The following is an 18536-nucleotide window of genomic DNA, read 5'->3' on the forward strand; positions in this document are numbered from 1 at the left end:
CCTAGTCAACATGACTAGGTGCATCACCCATCTCTGCAGTAGATGCCACTGAAAACTGAGCACTAACATGACTCCAGAGATGGGTGATGCACCTAGTCAAATTCATAACTACTTGAATTGGCACGTCGTTTTTGTTTTCCAAGGTACTGGGTAGTTGAACAATCCTGAGACATTCATTGTGATCTTTGTCACTCGGTTTGGGTTTTTTGGATAGTGTGGGATTAAGTGAATGATGCCACATCAAGACAATAGGCATTTACTTGAGTAATATTTGTTTGAGGACATTGTTTGACCAAGTGGTTTTCATAGCTTTTGTGACAGTCTTTCTTTGGTTGAGGAGCTTCTTCTTGCATTTCCTATTGACTGCAAACATGCTCTGACCTAGCTAAGCCGCTATTCGCAATGCACCGTAATTTCCTTTTGTCCATCTCGTACCTTCTTTCTTCAAGTCAAAATGCAAGAGGTGAAGGTTGTACCAGCCTCATTCCTACATGTGTTTTTGTCCTCTTCTATCACTTTGAAGAGAAGTACCCACTTTGGTTGTTATAATAAACCGTAGCTGATACTAGCGCTTGTTTATTAGATGCTTACATCATCAATGTGTATCTCATGTCTATAGGCATTCTAGCACCTAGCAGTGGAGGTTGTTGTCCTAAGACAAGCTAGGTCCATGAAACTCCTACTAGACCTCGATCATTCCCCAAAATAGGTGGAGTTGGTGCTATTGGAATAGGTTGTACATACCTCTCCCTAGCATTTTCCATGTTATAGTAGCACTCTTCTCTCATATGATTTGTCCATTTCCTCTCAATTTCACACCACTTAAGCTCTCCTAGATCAAACTTTTCAAGAGGATTTAATCTCTTGACCATGTCGCTATGTCCTTGAAACTTCTACTAGACCTGGAGCATTCCCCAAAACATATCTCGGTGGAGTTGGTGCTATTGGAATAGGTTGTACATACCTCTCCCTAGCATTTTCCATGATATAGTAGCACTCTTCCCTCCTCGTATGATTTGTCCATTTCCTCTCAATTTCACACCACTTAAGCTCTCCTAGATCAAACTTTACAAGAGGACTTAATCTCTTGACCATGTCGTCAATAAAATTTTTTTGATTGATAGGTGCCACTGGTTTTGCAATGGACTCACTCATCTGTGAATTACTCTGCTGAGAGGATGGGTCATCCTCTTGACTCTTACAATCCTTTTCTTTATATACCTCACAATTATCCACTAGATAAAGAGCTTCTTTGATCAATTTTTTTAGCATCAGGTTCTTTATCATATGCAGATCCTTCTGAAGACCCACATGTCTCATTCCCTAGATAAAGATCAACATCACTCATGCCTATGTAGGTAGTTGCACTATTGGGAAAAACTTGACATATCTCTTGAGCCGTAATGTCGCCCTATGTATTGATTCACCTTCTTTCTATTTGAATCCATGAATTTGTGAGACTATGTTGTGAGCTGTTCATTTTTGCAAGAATTCTTTGATGAATTCTTCAAATAGCTCGTTTAGAGTCTCAAAATCCCGTCTTTCCACCGAGTCAAACCATGTAGCTGCGTCTTCTTCTAGACTCAATCCAAATCTCACAAACTATGTTGCAAAATCCAAAACTTCCTCTATTCTAATTACTCTTCTGAAAGCTTCTACGTGATCTCTTGGATCTTTATCTCTAGAGTATTTTCTATTTACCCATTTCTAGACTTGGGATGGTCTAACTTGTCGATTGTCTACAAGTCTAACCATAGACTCTCCCAATCCTTTTCTCGCTTTAGGCCTTTTACTATGCCTAGGTTCTTATTCAAAGGGATTGGTCGTTTTGTTGGAGATTGGTCTATTAGGGAGATTCACTTGAGTAGGCTTGTCTGCCATCTCTGTGATCATTTCATCTCTTGTTATCGCTCTAGTAGGGAATCTAGGTGGCTCCCTTTTTGGAATTCTCATAGGAATTCTCATGTTTGGTGGCGATATCTATGGTCCTTCATTGACCAAATATACACCTATTTCTAATGCAATCTGTGGATTTGTGCTTTCTACAGCTCTATATTCTCATCCATACTTGTCAACAACTATAGATTTCCATTGACAGTCGCTCCGTATATATAAACATATAAGTGCTTGTAATCCGTCAACTCTTTTGGTATGGCTCTAAGAACCTATAAAGGTTGACCTCACTATCATCAATGTATCCATACATCCCTTCACTATCATGATCTGTTATCCAAACTCTCTCAAAAATTTAGTCTTTATCAACTATAAGTTTGAAAGATCCATTATGGGCGGATGCTCCTCTGTCATTGGGATCCTGAAGCTTGTATAAGCGGAGTTTGAATCTAAAGTAGACATGATTTTTGGTCTTAACAGCTCTAGCTTGATGTAAGAAGACTTATTCCAATGTGTTCAAGTGCTTTGGTTAGGAGAAAGTGGAAACTATGTCCAAAACCGCGATCATTTCCTCACAATTCTCTCAAATTGACACTTTAAGACACCCCTAACTTTTGGATGCATTTTGAGACCTTAAACGTAGATTTTTTGAGCGTTGACCAACAATGATTGACTTCTGTTCGTTTCTTGCAACTTCCCTATGAGGTTAACTAAGCCAAAAGTGATCCAAATTGAATGAAACTTGGTCTCTAGGCCTATTTTGTCATGGGAGACACTTTTGTAAGCTCAAATGTAAGTTCTCACCTCAAATTTGGCACTTAAGGCATGATACGCGTATTATGTCTTTTGTGGCAAAATGAAGTGACTTTTATCCCAAAGACTCTTTATCACTCGAGCAACTCTCAGCAACTTTTAGAATGCCCAATTTCCATCTTTTGGCACTATTTAGCCCAAATGTGCTCCAAATGCAATGAAATTTTGGCTAGGAACTTCTTTTATTCTCTAGGACACTAGGGTGTACTCAGATGTCTGATTTGACCCAGATCTAGCCTAAAATTCTTCATATATGTATGATGTCTTTTGTCTTAGATTTCACTCCTTGATGAATACAGCAAGAATATGTGCTCAAAAAAGAAATTGGATGTCAAAATTGCTCACAAACATTACTTTTTCACCTCTACCTTCTTGGATCTGCAAAAATCTCCTTCAATTCAAAGATGTATGTCCAAATGAGATGAAATTTTTCAAACAAGATTAAATCATAATCTCCAACCCTTTTGTGTGGTCAAAAGTGCAATTGGACTTTTAGATCTTAACTTGAGACATCATACGAGTGTTGGAATCAGGGTTGCAGGGAAAACACACACAGCTTGGAGAAGACGAAGGAAGCTCAAGGCACACAACAAGGAGTATACTACTTAGTGTGCAATGGAAAGATAGATAGCCCTAGAATGAATGGGTGTATATACAATGCACGGGGGGGAAAACATACTAAAGAGGGAAAAAATGCCCCGGTGGTCCTAAGTGTGTTCATACACATCACTACCACATGTATCCCCCCTGGAGTGATGCGGTGAACAAGAGCTGGCACATGAGTAAAGGGAAGTGCCATGCCCTAAGGATATGATCAGCCCACAAAGGGGAGTAAGCCCAAAGCTTTGCAAAAAGCTTCAAACTTCTCACAAGACAATGCCTTTGTGAAAAGATCTACAAGGTTTTCCTCTGTTGGCACATAAGCCAAGCTGATCTCTCCTGCTGAGAGCCTCTCCTTGACATAGTGGTAATGCACCTCAATGTGCTTTGTGCGAGCATGAAAAACCAGGTTCCTTGCAACTGCCAATGCCCTTTGACTATCAGTGTATATAGTGTTGGCAGTGTCCTGTCCACACCCAAATCAATCATAAGGCATCGGAGACATACACACTCAGCCGTAGTTGTGAAGACTTCCATGTACTCAACCTCACAACTAGAGCTGGCCACAGTAGGTTGATTCTTGCTCAACCATGATATACATGAACTGCCAAGCATGAAACAAAAACCACTTATGGACACTCACATGTCAAAACAACCAACCCAATCTGAGTCCGAAAAAGCATGTAAGTGTGGAGGAAATGATCCCCCGTTGGGATGAAACAAGCCAAGATGTAAATTGCCACTCAAGTAGTGGAAAATACTCTTGAGAGCCTGCCAATGCTTAGACCTTGGGCTACGCATAAACTTGTTGACCTGTGAGACTGCAAATTGAATATCCGACCTCGTGTTGTGTAGGTAAATGAGGCAACCAAAAATAGTTTGGTAATCAGCAGGATCACCAGCATTATGTAGACTTAACTTCAAACCTGTTTCAATGGGAGTGGTAATAGGTTTGCAATCCTCAAGTCCAAACTTACATAGCAATGTCTTTATGTAACTTTTCTAACACAAGGTAATACCACCATCACACAGCTTAAATTGTATGCCCAAGTAATGATGCAACAACCCCAAATCTTTAATCTTGAAAGTAGCATTCAAATCAGTCTTAAATTCAGCAATATTTTCCTCAATGGGACCAGTGATCAGCAAATCATCCACATAAAGAACAATGAGAAGTACACCGCCCTCATGCTTGACATATAATGTGCTTTCTGTTGGACTGTTACAAAAACCTCGTTTGACCAAATGAGTGTCAGCCTTCTCATACCAAGCACGAGGAGATTTCTTCAATCCATACCAAGCCTTGTTACATTTGCACACCTTATCCTCTTGTCCTTTCTTGACAAAACCGCGAGGTTGCATTACATAGACTTCCTAAAAAATGTCACCATTCAAGAAAGCGGTAACAATATTGGATTGATGTATGTCCCAACCAAAATGAGCTGCCAATGTACATAGAAAACACACAATAGTCATACGACAAGTGGGAGCAAAAGTCTCTTCATAATCTATGCCTTTTTGTTGTGCATAACCCTTTGCAACAAGTAGAGCCTTACAACTATCAATCTCACCATCAGGCTTGCGTTTCAACTTGTAAACCCACTTCATACCAATGGCCTTTTTTCAGGAGGCAAATCACATAAAGTCCATGTGTCATTTTTCTATAAGTGCATCATATTCTGATTGCATGGCAACCATCCAATTTTTTGAATTATGTGCTTCATCAAAAGACAGAGGCTACTCAACATCATGTAAGCTAGACACAGTCAAAGCATAACAATCTAATGCATGAGGCATGGCGAGAACCTGAACCAACTAGACAAAGGTGCATCCAATTTATTGTCACACAATGTATGCACCAGCCATTTGGGCATACCTCTAGCCTGCTCATTTTCAGCCCTTTCCTCATCAAGTACATCATGTACATCTACATCAGTAATAGGCTGATCTATAATATTTTTTGAAAACCCCATAGGTTGTACATTTGCCTCATTGGAATTTACATTTGTACTTCCACCACTAAAAAGAGGCAACAAAGTGTCATAAATTTCCTATGAGCTTACATTATTGTCTCTAGTACATGACAGAAAGGGCTGGATAGGATCTTCCACAAACACAACATCTCGTGAAACCAGAATACACTTTGTTTGTGGATGATACAACTTGTAACCTTTTCTTTCAGCACTATAACCAACAAAAATATATTTTATAGCCTTTTCATCCAATTTTCTGCGCTGTGTTTGTGGCACCAAAGCATATGTCAAACATCCAAAAACACGCATGTGATCAATAGAAGGATTTCTATCCCATGGTTCATATGGAGTAATAGACTGCAAATATTTTGTAGGATACCTGTTTAGTACATAAGTGGCAAACATGATGGCCTCAAGCCAAAAGAATGCAGCAAAGCTTGACTTTTGACCATACATCATGCCATTTTCATAAGTGACCTGTTTTTTCTCTCAACAACACCAATTTTTGAGGAGTATAAGGCACTGTACATTGGTGTTTTATCCCATGACTAGCCAGAAATGCATTAAATTCATGAGACATATACTCCCCCCCTCGATCGGAATGGAGGGTGCCCATAGTACATTTCGAGACATTTTCAGCCATAGCCAAAAATTATTTGAAGCACATAAAAACTTCGGAATTCGCTTTAAATGAAAATACCCATGCATGCCTGGAGTAATCATCAATTAAAGCCACAAAGTAAAGGTAATTTCCTAACGATGGAGTTTGCATGGGCGCACAAACATCACTATCCACAAGTTGCAACCTGCATGTGGCCCTAATTGAACCATCCTTTGGAAACTTAGAATTTTGCCTTCACAAACATGTTTGATAGGTGCTTCAAGAGGTGGCAAAGAAGCAACCATATCAAATTTTTGCAAATGCAGCAAACTATCAAAATTTAGATGCCCAAAACATGCATGCCACAATTTTGCATCTGAAACAACCCTTGAATGTGCAACTGGAGTTGCAAAATTTTGTCCACACTTGTCATACAAAGTGAGCTTATATAGCCCATGGCACAAAAGGCCAGATGCAACAATTTCATCACCAAAATTGAGATCATGAACTGTACATTTGTCATCCACAAATTTGACTACAAGTCCAAGTCTAGCAAGTGCAGATACAGACAAAAGATTCTTCTTGATCCCAGGTACATAAAGTGCATCAACAACTATAAAAGAACTTCCATTTGCAGCAGTAAGCACAATCTTTCCAACTCCTTGAACCGGATAAGAGTCATTGTTGGCACAAGTGACTGAATTCCCATGAGGGATAGACGAGAGAGAGGTGAACAATTCATGATGTGAGGTAATGTGCTTTGTAGCACCACTGTCAAAATACCACACATGTGAATCTATAGCAACCGACATGCATGCATCATGAACAACAGGATTGTAAGTGCACTCTACACTAAAAGCCCATTCTGCATCAACATCATCATCACAGTCTCCTTTCACAAAAGACTTAACACTAGTTCTGTAATTGGACACTTAAGTGTCCTGTTTTTTTGCCAAGTTTTGGCAATTTATTTGTCAAGCTAGAAATAACTTTTTTAGACCTTGCTTCTATCATAGATTGGTCATGAGGAAAAGAAGACATTGGATTTTTCTCCATATCAAAATACAATCTGTATGAAGAGAATTTTGATAAGTTCTAAGACATAAATTTCAGTAAAATTCCAAGCTGTTTTGCCAAAAAAATCATAAAATTATTATATCTTTTTGTAGAGATGGACTTTTTTATGTTTATAAAAGCCAAGTGTTAGCACTTAGTGTTACAAAACAGTGGAATGCACGTTAAAGATAAGTTTTCAAGTCACATGCAAGCTATAGACATAATTTCATACTTGAGCATGTGCTGAATAAGAGCATAATTTTGGTCTTCCAAAGTTCCCCTTATGAAATTGGTACTATTCTAGTGCAATTTGACAACTACAAATGACTTTATACATTTAAACCAAGAAACTACATATTTTTTGGGCTCCCTAACTCAATTAGATCTCATTGCTTGAACTCTATCTTGAATTCTTTATCGTGTAAAAACTCATGAAAATCTTGAGTTCTGCATAATAACATTGAAACCAAGGTTTTAGGCACCCCCATAAGTGTATGTACCATGTACTTTGATACATTTAGTTGATCTACACGGAAAGTTTGATATTATTTGAGGTTTTGAATGCTTTTGTCTCAAGAATAAAAATATGAAAGTTTTCTCTTATGCAGGTTTTAGGCACCCCCATAGTGTATGTACCATGTACTTTGATACATTTAGTTGATCTACACAGAAAGTTTGATATTATTTGAGGTTTTGAATGCTTATGTCTCAAGAATGAAAATATGAAAGTTTTGAATATTTAAAATAATCCAATAATTGTTGCATACCAAAGCCCTTCCACTTGCCACCTTGAGTGCTCAATGGAAAGGGCAAGCAATGTATCACTTTCTAAGACTCACAAATACATCAAAAACATTGTTTTCTTTGTATACAACGATATGCTTGAAATGACCATATCAAACACATGGAACTTTCCATTATTTTATATACTCCAAAGTCAATTTTTTTGCACATGAAACGTTCAATTATCTATAGCAAAATTGTGGAAGATTCACCTAAAATTTTCTACAAGGTCGGTTCATTTTTTCTTGAGCTTGTAAAGGGGATTTCTTCAAAGCATCAATCACAGTCTTACGAGGGTCCACTTGATGAGTATAGTTCTTGATCATGATAGATTCTAAAATGCAAGGTTACATTTTTAAAAGACCCTCTAGCTAACATATTTAAGCATATCAAGAGGGTTTTCTTAAATAAACCGTCTAATGCAAGTAGCATTTAATTTAAATTTGTTAAAAAAGGACACTTAAAGTGTCCTGTTTTGGTACCAAACTAGTGCTAGCAATGGCTACATTTGTAGTGGAACCACCCTCTTTCTTCTTAGCCTTTTTGGCCTTCAACTTAGGACACTGCTTGATCAAGTGATCATTAGCTTTGCAATAATGGCGACACATCTTCTTTTTTCCCTTATCACCAGAATTTCCAGATGAATTTTTGTCTGCAAAAGCATTAGGAACATGTGATTTTCCACTCGTAGAAGAACCATAAGAAGTGGTTGCATTGCTGTTACCACCCTTTCTTTGAGTAGCAATAAAAGCATGTTCAACTGTATGTTGTCTAGTCCTGCTCTTTCTGGAAAGTGACTCTTGCAACAGCAATGTGCGTAATGCATCAAACTTGACAACTTCAGGATTTCCTTGGGTCATAAGTCTCCAAGTACTAGCAAAATTTTGGTAAGAATCTGGTAAGGAATCAAGAACAGTCTGCACAAGGGAGCTGTCTGAAATGACTTCACCTGCAGAAATAAGTTGCTCATTGGTATCCTTGACACTAGCAAGGAAAGCATCCATATAATCTTCCTCAGGAATAATCTTTGACTCCAGCTCTTTATGTAGCAATGAAATTTTTTCCTCATTGCAGCTTGCATAAAGACCAATCAGAATATCCCAAGCTTTTTTTGCAGATTTCATTCAATGAATGTGAGGAGTAATGATGCACTTCGCAGACAATGCAATCAACACATGAGCCTGCGCATCCTTTACATCCCAACATGCTTGTTCTGTCGTAGGCAAAACAACTCTAGCAGCAGCAATCCTTGCAACATCCTCAACATCGCCTGCATCCTCAGAACCACGACATACATCAATGTCCTGCACAATATTCCAGACACCCTTTGACACAAGAACATGTTGCATCATGTAAGCCCATTGGTAATTGTCTCCATCCAATCTGTCCTCAACAGAAAACATCTTGAACATATCTGTGTTGTTGTCGGCCATTGTGAATGCCTGCACCTGATGTGAAAACTAACCAAAAAGAGGAGAAATAAAGTGAGAACAACACGTGCTATATAGCACAAACCATAGAATCTTGTAAGGGACTTGTTACGCAAAAAAATGTACTGACAAAAATTTTGCACAAAATGACAAAATAGCCTGTGCAGCACTGCCTGTAGTGGAAATGGAGGCCAAAATGAGCCCAAATCAAAAATTTCCCTTATCATAAGAAACAAGAATATGTGATCATAACAAAGTTTAAACCTCAAAATTTCTCTCAAAACACAAATTTCACATGTCACTTTTTATGAAGTGCACTTTTCTCACAAGATATATGTACAAAATGATTCAAAGTTGGTGATTAGGCTCAAAAAAAATGTGTCAAAGCACCCTATAATGACAAATGGTCAGTTTTGTTCAGAAATTGACCCAAGAGACATCATACGTGTGTCTATGTGCTCCAAATAGGATGAAACTTGGTCTCTAAGCTTGTCTTATTGTGTTGAACACCCAGGTAAGGTCCGATGTGAGCTTTGGTCCTTAAAAGTTTCCTTTAGACATCATACGCGTATGATGTCTATCTTGTGAGAATGAAGTGAAACTCACTCTAGAGGTTCCTCACTACACATTCAAATCCAACACTTTCTGTGCTAGATATGATCAATTCAAGAATTCACTTGCCTAGATTTGTCTTATGGCCATTGTAAATGGAATTTTGCCTATTTGCTGCTGCTCTAGACCACAAGGGTGCACTTAGATGTATCGTTTGACCCAAAATCTGGCCTCTAAGACATCATACGCATATGATGTCGATGTGGTAAGAATCAACTTCTGTTTTTACCCTAAGTGCTCCTTGATATGTATTACATGCATATGTGCTCATAGCAGCAAATTTTGGAAATCATTATTGTTTGCTGCATATGAAGCCAATATACTCCAAGTCTCATCAATCTTTGAAAATTTTGCATCTTTGCATTATGAATCCCCATCGTTTGTACATGAGCTTGCCTCAAGTACACTCTTTTCTTTGATGACTCTATACATAGCCTACGTATTCCATCATTCCCATGCTTATAGAGCCGTCCTACCATTAGCACAAGTGAGCATGTTTGGTCAATGTTTGATGGTTTCCTCTCAATTTAGAGAGAACCAATGGTGAGCAATGGTATTACATGTTTGCTCCACCTCGGTACCATCACAATATTGAATCAGGTAGATCATCATCAATTCTAAGAGGTGCTTCTCCATGGATCTATCAAGACAAATGGTGCGCCGTTTGATGCGTAGTCCCCTTTTTGACTACCATAGTGAAATGAAACTCTAGCGTTATAATAAACCATTGAACAATACATCCTATATTGCATGGTTTGTTCAGCAAGTAAAATAATTCTTGGTGGCCCACAAAAAATACAAACTTGTTTGCAAGAAGGTAATGTCTAAACTTTTTGACAGCATAGACCATCCCCAATCCTTCTCTTTTTGTCTGCTAGAGTAAGATATGGGAAAATACATATCTCCAGGTTGTGCGCAGAGACATCCAATTTAATATGCTAATGCATCTACCGGGACATGAAAGACCTTTCGCCAATCAAGAGCCTTCAAAATTGGAGCAAAAATCAATCTCTGCTTCATTTGGGCCTTGTCTTACCATGAAAACACACTTTTTAGGGTTTAGGAAGATACGATATGTCTTATATTTCTCAAAGACTTTCTTAGATGCTCTACATGTTACTTATGTGAAGAGAATGCATACATAGGTCATGTATAGAAACCTCATCCACTATTTGTTTATAATCGCTTATCAGTTTTGTTCTAGTAGCTTCCAAATTGTCTTTATTTTCTTGGACCGCCAAAATCATTAGAAAGGGTCTTATATCATAGCCATCTTTGTCGCAAAATGTGGATTTGGTTACCTCAGGTATTACACAGACATCAAAAGTCGCCAGTATTTGATCCCATCCCCAAAGGGTTCAAATAACTCCTCTAGGAATGGTTCCTTTATGTAGTGCTTGCCTTCTACTGCATGCTCTAGGATACAATCCTCCTTCTTAAGGCTCCAAGATTGCATCTTGGATTGGGAGGCAAACGACGCTGATTAGTCTCGAACATTTGATTGAGCCATTTGAGTCCCGGGGCGGTCACTTTTTAGAATGTGTATGCTATCATGTGAGTTAACCGGAGAGGATTATTAAAAGATCAAAATGTATCAAAATGTATACATACAGAGGGGGGTGGGGGTTTTTTAAATAGGCACATAGTGTAAATATAGTATGTATATTGAGGTATTATTAATAACCTCTTGAATGCACGTGATATAGGAAGTTTTTTATAAGTGACCGCCCCGAGATTTGAGTATACTCAAATTTTGGCTACCATGGATGTTTGTTTCAATGATCCCTATTCTATGATGGAAAAGGCGACAATATTGTTCCAATCCAAATGGTAAAACTTGTGCCAATGGATGCCCAACAAGTTTTCTTTGATCATATTACAATGATATTGATGAGCTAGAGAAGGAGACTCTTTCTACAGCTTATAACAAAACTATTGCTATAGGGAGGAGAAGAGAAGGTTTTTGAATTTCCCTATCAGCATCAAAGATGACAACAAAGATATCGGTAAAAATGAAAGAGTAAAAAATAAATAAAACAAGATATGCCAAGAATCGGGGGAAAGAAATATTTTTTGATGATGATTGATGCAAAGGATTGCATCAGAGACAAAATCAGTAGCAGATATTGCATCTCAAAAAAGGAACAAAACATTAAACAACCAACTAAAATGAAATGGAAACTACAAAAATTCTACAAAGTAAACAAACAAAATTATCCATGACAAAAACGGAGCAAAAAACTAAATGTAGGGAGCTAAAAATAACCTTGAAAGAGGTATGTGAGTTCGACGGTGACAAAGCGGGCTATTAGTATTCCATTGCACTACAAAAAGTATACTCTGCAAGATGAATGAATAATTGATGTGAAATCCACGAGAAAATCTATGGAGATGGAAAAATTCTATGAAGGCCCAAAAAACACCAAAAAGATTGATCCAGTAGGTATGGGGAAGGATCAAAACCAACTTATATAGCAACGGATTTATCTCTAGAAAAGGAGGAAATCCTCATCAAAACTTTAAACGAATATAGGGATGTTTTTGCATGGTCATATAAGGATCTCAAGGAAGTAGATCTTGATATTTTTTACCATACTATACCCATGCAAGATGATGCTAGATCAAGTGTATAGAGATTCTATACCCATAATGAGACATTTGCCAAAAGATCAAGAAAGAGATTGAGAAGCTTAAGCAAGCGGAATTCATCTATGGCATTGAACACACCGATTGGGTGTCCCCAAGTGTGATGGTGTCAAAGAAACACAAAAAACTAAGGGTGTGCGTGAATGTCAAGAAGGTGAAACATTTATACAAGATAACTACCCTCTTCTTATTATCGATCATGTTTTGGATGGAGTGGTTAGAGAATAAGCTTACATCTTCTTGGATGGATTCTCTCGTTACAATTAGCTAGCCATTGATCCTAAAGATGAGGAGAACAAAATAGTGTTTACCATGTAATGGGAAATATTAGTTTATAGGGTCATGCCTTTTGGGCTAACAAATGCTCTGGCAACATTCCAAAGGCTAATGAGCCATGTGCTCAAAGAATACCTGAGGAACTTCTTAGAATTTTACATGGATGATCTTGGTGTGCATTCATCCAAAAGAGAAGACCATTTTGAGCATCTCAAGTTTATCTTTGAGAAATGCCATCTGTACAAGATTTGTCTAAGTCCTAAGAAATGTGTATTCATGGTAAGAAAGTGAAAAATTCTCAGACATGTTGTCTCTAAAAATGGCACTATGATGGATAAGGGAAAAGTGGTGGTAATTGATGAAATGCCTAGATTGAAAACTTTCAAGCATTCGTGGGACATTGTGGTTATTATCAAAGATTTGACTACATGTATGTTTTGTCTTTGCTAAGCCCATTTATAGCCTTATGACTCATTTTGTATGGATTGATGAGTGCAAAGAGTCATTCCCAAAGATTCAACAATATTTGTCTTCAATAACTATTTTGAAGAATCTAGATTGAAATAAAATTTTCCATGTGCATGCTGATGCTCGAAATTTTTCTATCGATAGCATGTTTTCACTACTAGGAGAAGGAACCATGAACTTTCCTATCTCTTTACTAGCAGGCAACTAAATACAGATGAAAAGAATCATACCACCACTGAGAGAGAAGGACTTGGAATGGTCTATGCTATCAAAAAATTGAGGACCTACTTATTAGTAAATAAGTTTGTCTCCTTTGTGGACCACCAAGATCTACTCTATCTAGTCAACAAACCACGTAATACTGAGATAATTGTTAGATGGTTAATCATCTTGTATTTGCGTGTTTACTCGCCCAAAAATGATCAACATGGAGTAATAAACAAAAGTATGGCCAAGTACAATGTTTAAGTGCGTTTAGGCAATTTTTCGATTCTTTTTCTGTTTTTAATTAGATTGGTTTTAAGATTTCTTTTAATTTTCCTAACAAAAAGGTCATAAACAATAAATAAGTGTCAAACAAGCTCATATGGAAAAAAGCAAGGCACCATTATGATTAGGAAGAAGAGACAGACAAGCATGTCAAATCTTGTTCAATTCTGACGACGACAACAAGAGGCATAAATTAGGCCCTTGGGACTTGATTCTATGAAATAGATTAAAAAACAAGGTATTCAAAGGCCAAACAAAGCAATTTTTGAAAGGGAAGTTTGCCTCATGATCTATTAGGACTAACTGGGGAGTTTTAGATAAAGTGAGTAGGGAAGCCCATGTATGTATAGTCCAAGTAGGCCAAAAATAGTCCGATTCTGATTAGTGACTTCCTTGAAAGAGCTCTCAAAGGCCTCTTCTAATTTGCACGTGTATTCAGTGTCTCCTACCATATTCTACGGTACAATAGTCCAAGCTTATGTAAATGTGTATACAGGGTCCACGTAGTCCAAAAAAACCTAGGTTAGTGGAACCATCTTGGGAAAAAGAAAATACAACAATGATTGTAGCGACGAGCTTGCTCCACCAAATTCAGCCAAACTTGAAGGGGTACATAGCATAGCCATATAGAACATTCCCACAAGCTTAGGTGGTGATTTTTTTGCGGTCTGGGGGGCTCTATAGATAATAAGCCCAAAATTTTCATGATGTCAAAATTGAGTTTTGACTTATGATAGGAGGCTTTCCCATAGGTGCTACAAACAATGTACCTAGTAGGTGGCTTGGGAGGTTCTTAAAAAATATGTAGAATAGTACGTGAGTTCAACAGAAGGCATAAATTTCTCTTATAAACTTACAAAAAATATACATACATAAGTGTGTTTTAAATTGAAGGAGTGAAACTTTTGGTACATAAAAGGTCTTTTTTATTGAGAAAAATGGTACATAAGGGATCTTATACACCTCCAAAATGTAGAGGAGGGGGTTTTATATTAACCTCTTGAACGTATGTGCTATACAAGATCTCTATATAGTGACCTCTTGGAGCTAGATAAGAATGAAAGAAAACAACATTTAAGGCCTATGGCATTAGAAATCATCTTGGAGATCTACAAAGCATCCTTTTTTACCCACGACCATAAATCTACTCCGATTAAGATAAAACTTGACATGGCACCTCCCTACAACCTATGGGACATGTTCATAAGCCTTGGTTGAAGAAAATGACCACCACTAAGTGTCAAGGACAAAACCACTGGAGTTAGCGGACCAAGTGGAGAGAAAACCTTAAGGGGATCAAAATAAATTCAAAAAGGGGCTAAAAGCTACTTACAAGGCCTATATGGCAAGTGTGAGTCACTAAAAGTCTATTTGGTTAAATATTTGTAGGGGTAGATAATAAGCATAATTATTATCTCTAGCCCCAAAACTTGCATATTTCATCACAAACCTCTTTTACATGTTGCATCACACCCCTAAACCCACAAAAAGCACAAAGTTTCTTTCACTTTGTTCCCAACTTCAAAAAATATCCCTCTACTTCTAGATTTCAAAATTTAGCCCAACGGGATACTCATAAATCCAAAACTTTGCAAACTCACATTCACGGATTTGGGACATGAGGGTCAACTACCCATGAATAAAAAAAGTAAAAAAGTTTCAAAAATGGTACCATAGATTATAATTAGTCTTATTATCTTTGATGCTAGAATGATCCCAACTTTGAAAATTTTTGTCACCATTAGTTTCATTATGTTGTTAAGAGCCTACACGTCAATTTTGGGGCAAATTGGACATTGCACCAATACTTTGTCATTTTTGAAAGGTCTCTAGCCAAAAAGTGACTCTAACCCAGCATTCATGCATCCAAATTGTCCCAAAAGCCATATCCCATTTATTTTTTATGCCTATAATCCATGTGCACAACCAACGCCCAAATTTGATGTCAAAATCTTGCCCTAAAAGATAAGCGCGCTTATTATCTCAGACGTAAACTTTTTGTCAAAATGGTTTTTTGGTAATTGAATTTTGTTTTTATGGCTTGTAATAGTAGCTATTTGGCTTCAAAATTGAAAATCTATCACAACTCAAAGGGGGCTTTACAAAGAATTTGGACTCTGAAGTCTACCTAAAGATAAACTCTTGTATATTGACTCTAGTATCAACGCAAAGTTTGTCGGGGCAACACCAAGGAAGAAGACAATGAAACAAAAGCTCCAATAATTACCAGCATATCAGCTCAAAGAGAAGTCAATACAACAGGCTAAGAAGACTTTTGTTGGCAAGCTACTGCTAGAGAGACATCATGTGACATTCTAGGGTCGTTTCAAGAGTGCAGATAATCAAGCAATGGAGTTGCAAATGTTATCTAAAGAAATCTATGATGAGGCCCAGTCTTTAGAAGTCCAAGAATCACACTACAAGCTCAACCTACTACCATTATATCGAATGGATCCATGTGGAGTAGACCTACAGAGGGCCAAAATCTTACATTTTAGAGGTTAAGCCACAGAGGTGAGCATCATTAAAGAAACAATGGTAGAAGCTTTGAAACTGTCCATGTAAGGAAAGTCAATGAGGCCTAAGGAGAAGAAGGGGATGGGGATTTTTACCAAAAACATTGCAGCTGTGACATTTTAGGATATGATCCACACACCAATTGAAGAACCCACCCACCTCTTCCATTAACATTTTCATTTCTCTTCAAAGATACCACACCACTACACATGCCCCGACCATGCAGCAACATCGGCATTTACCATGTCTCCAAATATAAAATTGACAATTCCTATAAACCATGCCACCTATGTGTTGAACACCTTAAAGAGAACAAAGGAGTTGAGTGGTATTAGATATTTTGGAGTCCCTGAAATGCTGACAGAATAACCTATCATGATGTGGGAATGGTACATAACTTACCACCTACTACTACCAGAATTCATGGTTGATAGCTAGCACAAAAATGAGGATCAAGAAGAGGAGGAGTTGGATGTAGCACCGCTCATCACAAGAAGATCAAAGAGGAAAATGGTTCAACCATTTAAAAATGAAGATGATGAAAGCAACAAAGGTCCAATGGAGGAGCTTGAAGAAGACCAACCCTCTATTGAGAGTACTCTACATACAAAATACCAAGGAAGTAAAAACAAAATCCACCAAAGGAAAGTAGAAGGTAGGAGAAAGAAGCTTTGTACAAAAAAGTAACCCAACTTCCAAAAAAAAAAAGTTCTTGGGAGTGCATTTATTTAATGAGATTTTATTTTTGTGCTTTTTGAACATTGCACTATTTTTTTATCTTTTTTGAGTTGTTTTCTAGTTTAAATATACATGTTCTAAACAATGTCCAAAACCATGCAACAAGTTTATGCACGAAAGAACGGAGAAGTTATCAACACAATAAGTCACACACACACACACACCCACACACACACACACACACACACATAATAATACATGTGCTTACAAGAAATAAATGGCTTTTAAGGTATCACCCTTTTTTGGAAATTTCAATATGTATAGCTTGGCGTGCCTTTGATATGAACATCATAATAGCTTTCAGTGAGCATACAAAACACAACATGTTCCTTTGGAATCATAGAGACTTCCTCTAAGAAGGTTGCAACCATCAGCTGCCTCAATTCTTTTTTGTGCTTTTTTTTGAAACACCATGCCTCCACTCTCATTGCCTACTATTTGAACCTCCTTCTTCGTGTGTTATGAGGTTTATTTTGTGCAAACATGGTGATTGTGTCTATGGAGTCCTCTAACTAAACACTACCCAATGGTCTTCTTCAATCCTTGGGGGATTCACCATGAGAAACTTATTGTACAATCCATGTAAATGCAAGGGACGGGGTTTCTTTGGGAGTTTTGATAAGCATAAAAGTTAGGGGTAGACCCACTACAAGAGCCCACTGAATCCCGACGTCAAATTATTGGCGTCAATGGCGAGCGTCGATATATGTGTAGGTAAATTTGGAGGGAGATCACCTTTTTAAAAATTTTAATTTTTGAATTTTGATGCTTGTACCAGTAGGTATTCCGGTGCTTGTACCGACAGATATTCCAACGCCTGTATCGACAGATATTTCGACGTCTGTACCAGCCCCTGTAAAGGCGGGACCCTACAAAAAACCAAGCCGGGGGTCTTTCCCTGCGCATTTATTTCATTCTCCACCTCTTCTCTTGCCCTCCTCCTCCTCATCTGCTGCAGATCTATTGTCCAACGAGTTTCCGGGGATGAGATTCTTGCTTGTGGACTACTCCCCAGCATCAAGGTGAGATTCTTTTCAAGTTTGCTTCTAGGTTTGTGTGTATGTGTGTCTAACATAGTGTGTGTGTGTGTGTGTGTGTGTGTGTGTGTGTGTGTGTGTGTGTGTGTGTGTGTGTGTGTGTGTGTGTGTGTGTGTGTGTGTGTGTGTGTGTGTGTGTGCATTTTTGCAGGGTTGAAGACATTTTTAAGACTGTTTCTTGCCCAAATAGGCCGCATGTGAGTGCTCAAAAGTTTTATGCATTTTTATTTAATTTAAAATTATATTGTATATTGCCAAAATAAAATTTCATTCACTAGGCTTTCAATGCTTTAAATATTTATGCAATTTTGTTTTGAAATTATGCTTTGGGATAATTTTGTTTTTAAATTATGCAATGGGAAAATTTTGTTTTGAAATTATAATTTGGAGAAATTTTGTTTCGAAATTATGCTATGGGAAAATTTTGTTTTGAAATTATGCTGTGGAAAAATTTTGTTTTGAAATTACACTACCATCTCATCATCATCATGCGATTGATGAGGTTTAGGTTATAGGTTTCGATTAGGTTTAAGTTTAGGTTATGGTATATGTTATAGGTTAGGTTATACGTTAAGCTAGGTTAGGTTATAGGGTAGGTTAGATT

At 37.6% G+C, this 18536-nt stretch overlaps 1 pseudogene; it reads left to right on the top strand.

Annotated features, from left to right (window-relative positions):
* LOC147442504 (uncharacterized) overlaps positions 1 to 17921 on the top strand; it is a 64161-nt pseudogene extending 46240 nt beyond the window's left edge.
* Positions 17922 to 18536: the final 615 nt, after the last annotated feature.

This window comes from Adiantum capillus-veneris, chromosome 14 (assembly GCF_014529385.1).
Source record: "Adiantum capillus-veneris isolate H3 chromosome 14, ASM1452938v2, whole genome shotgun sequence".
In the NCBI taxonomy this organism is placed as follows: domain Eukaryota; kingdom Viridiplantae; phylum Streptophyta; class Polypodiopsida; order Polypodiales; family Pteridaceae; genus Adiantum; species Adiantum capillus-veneris.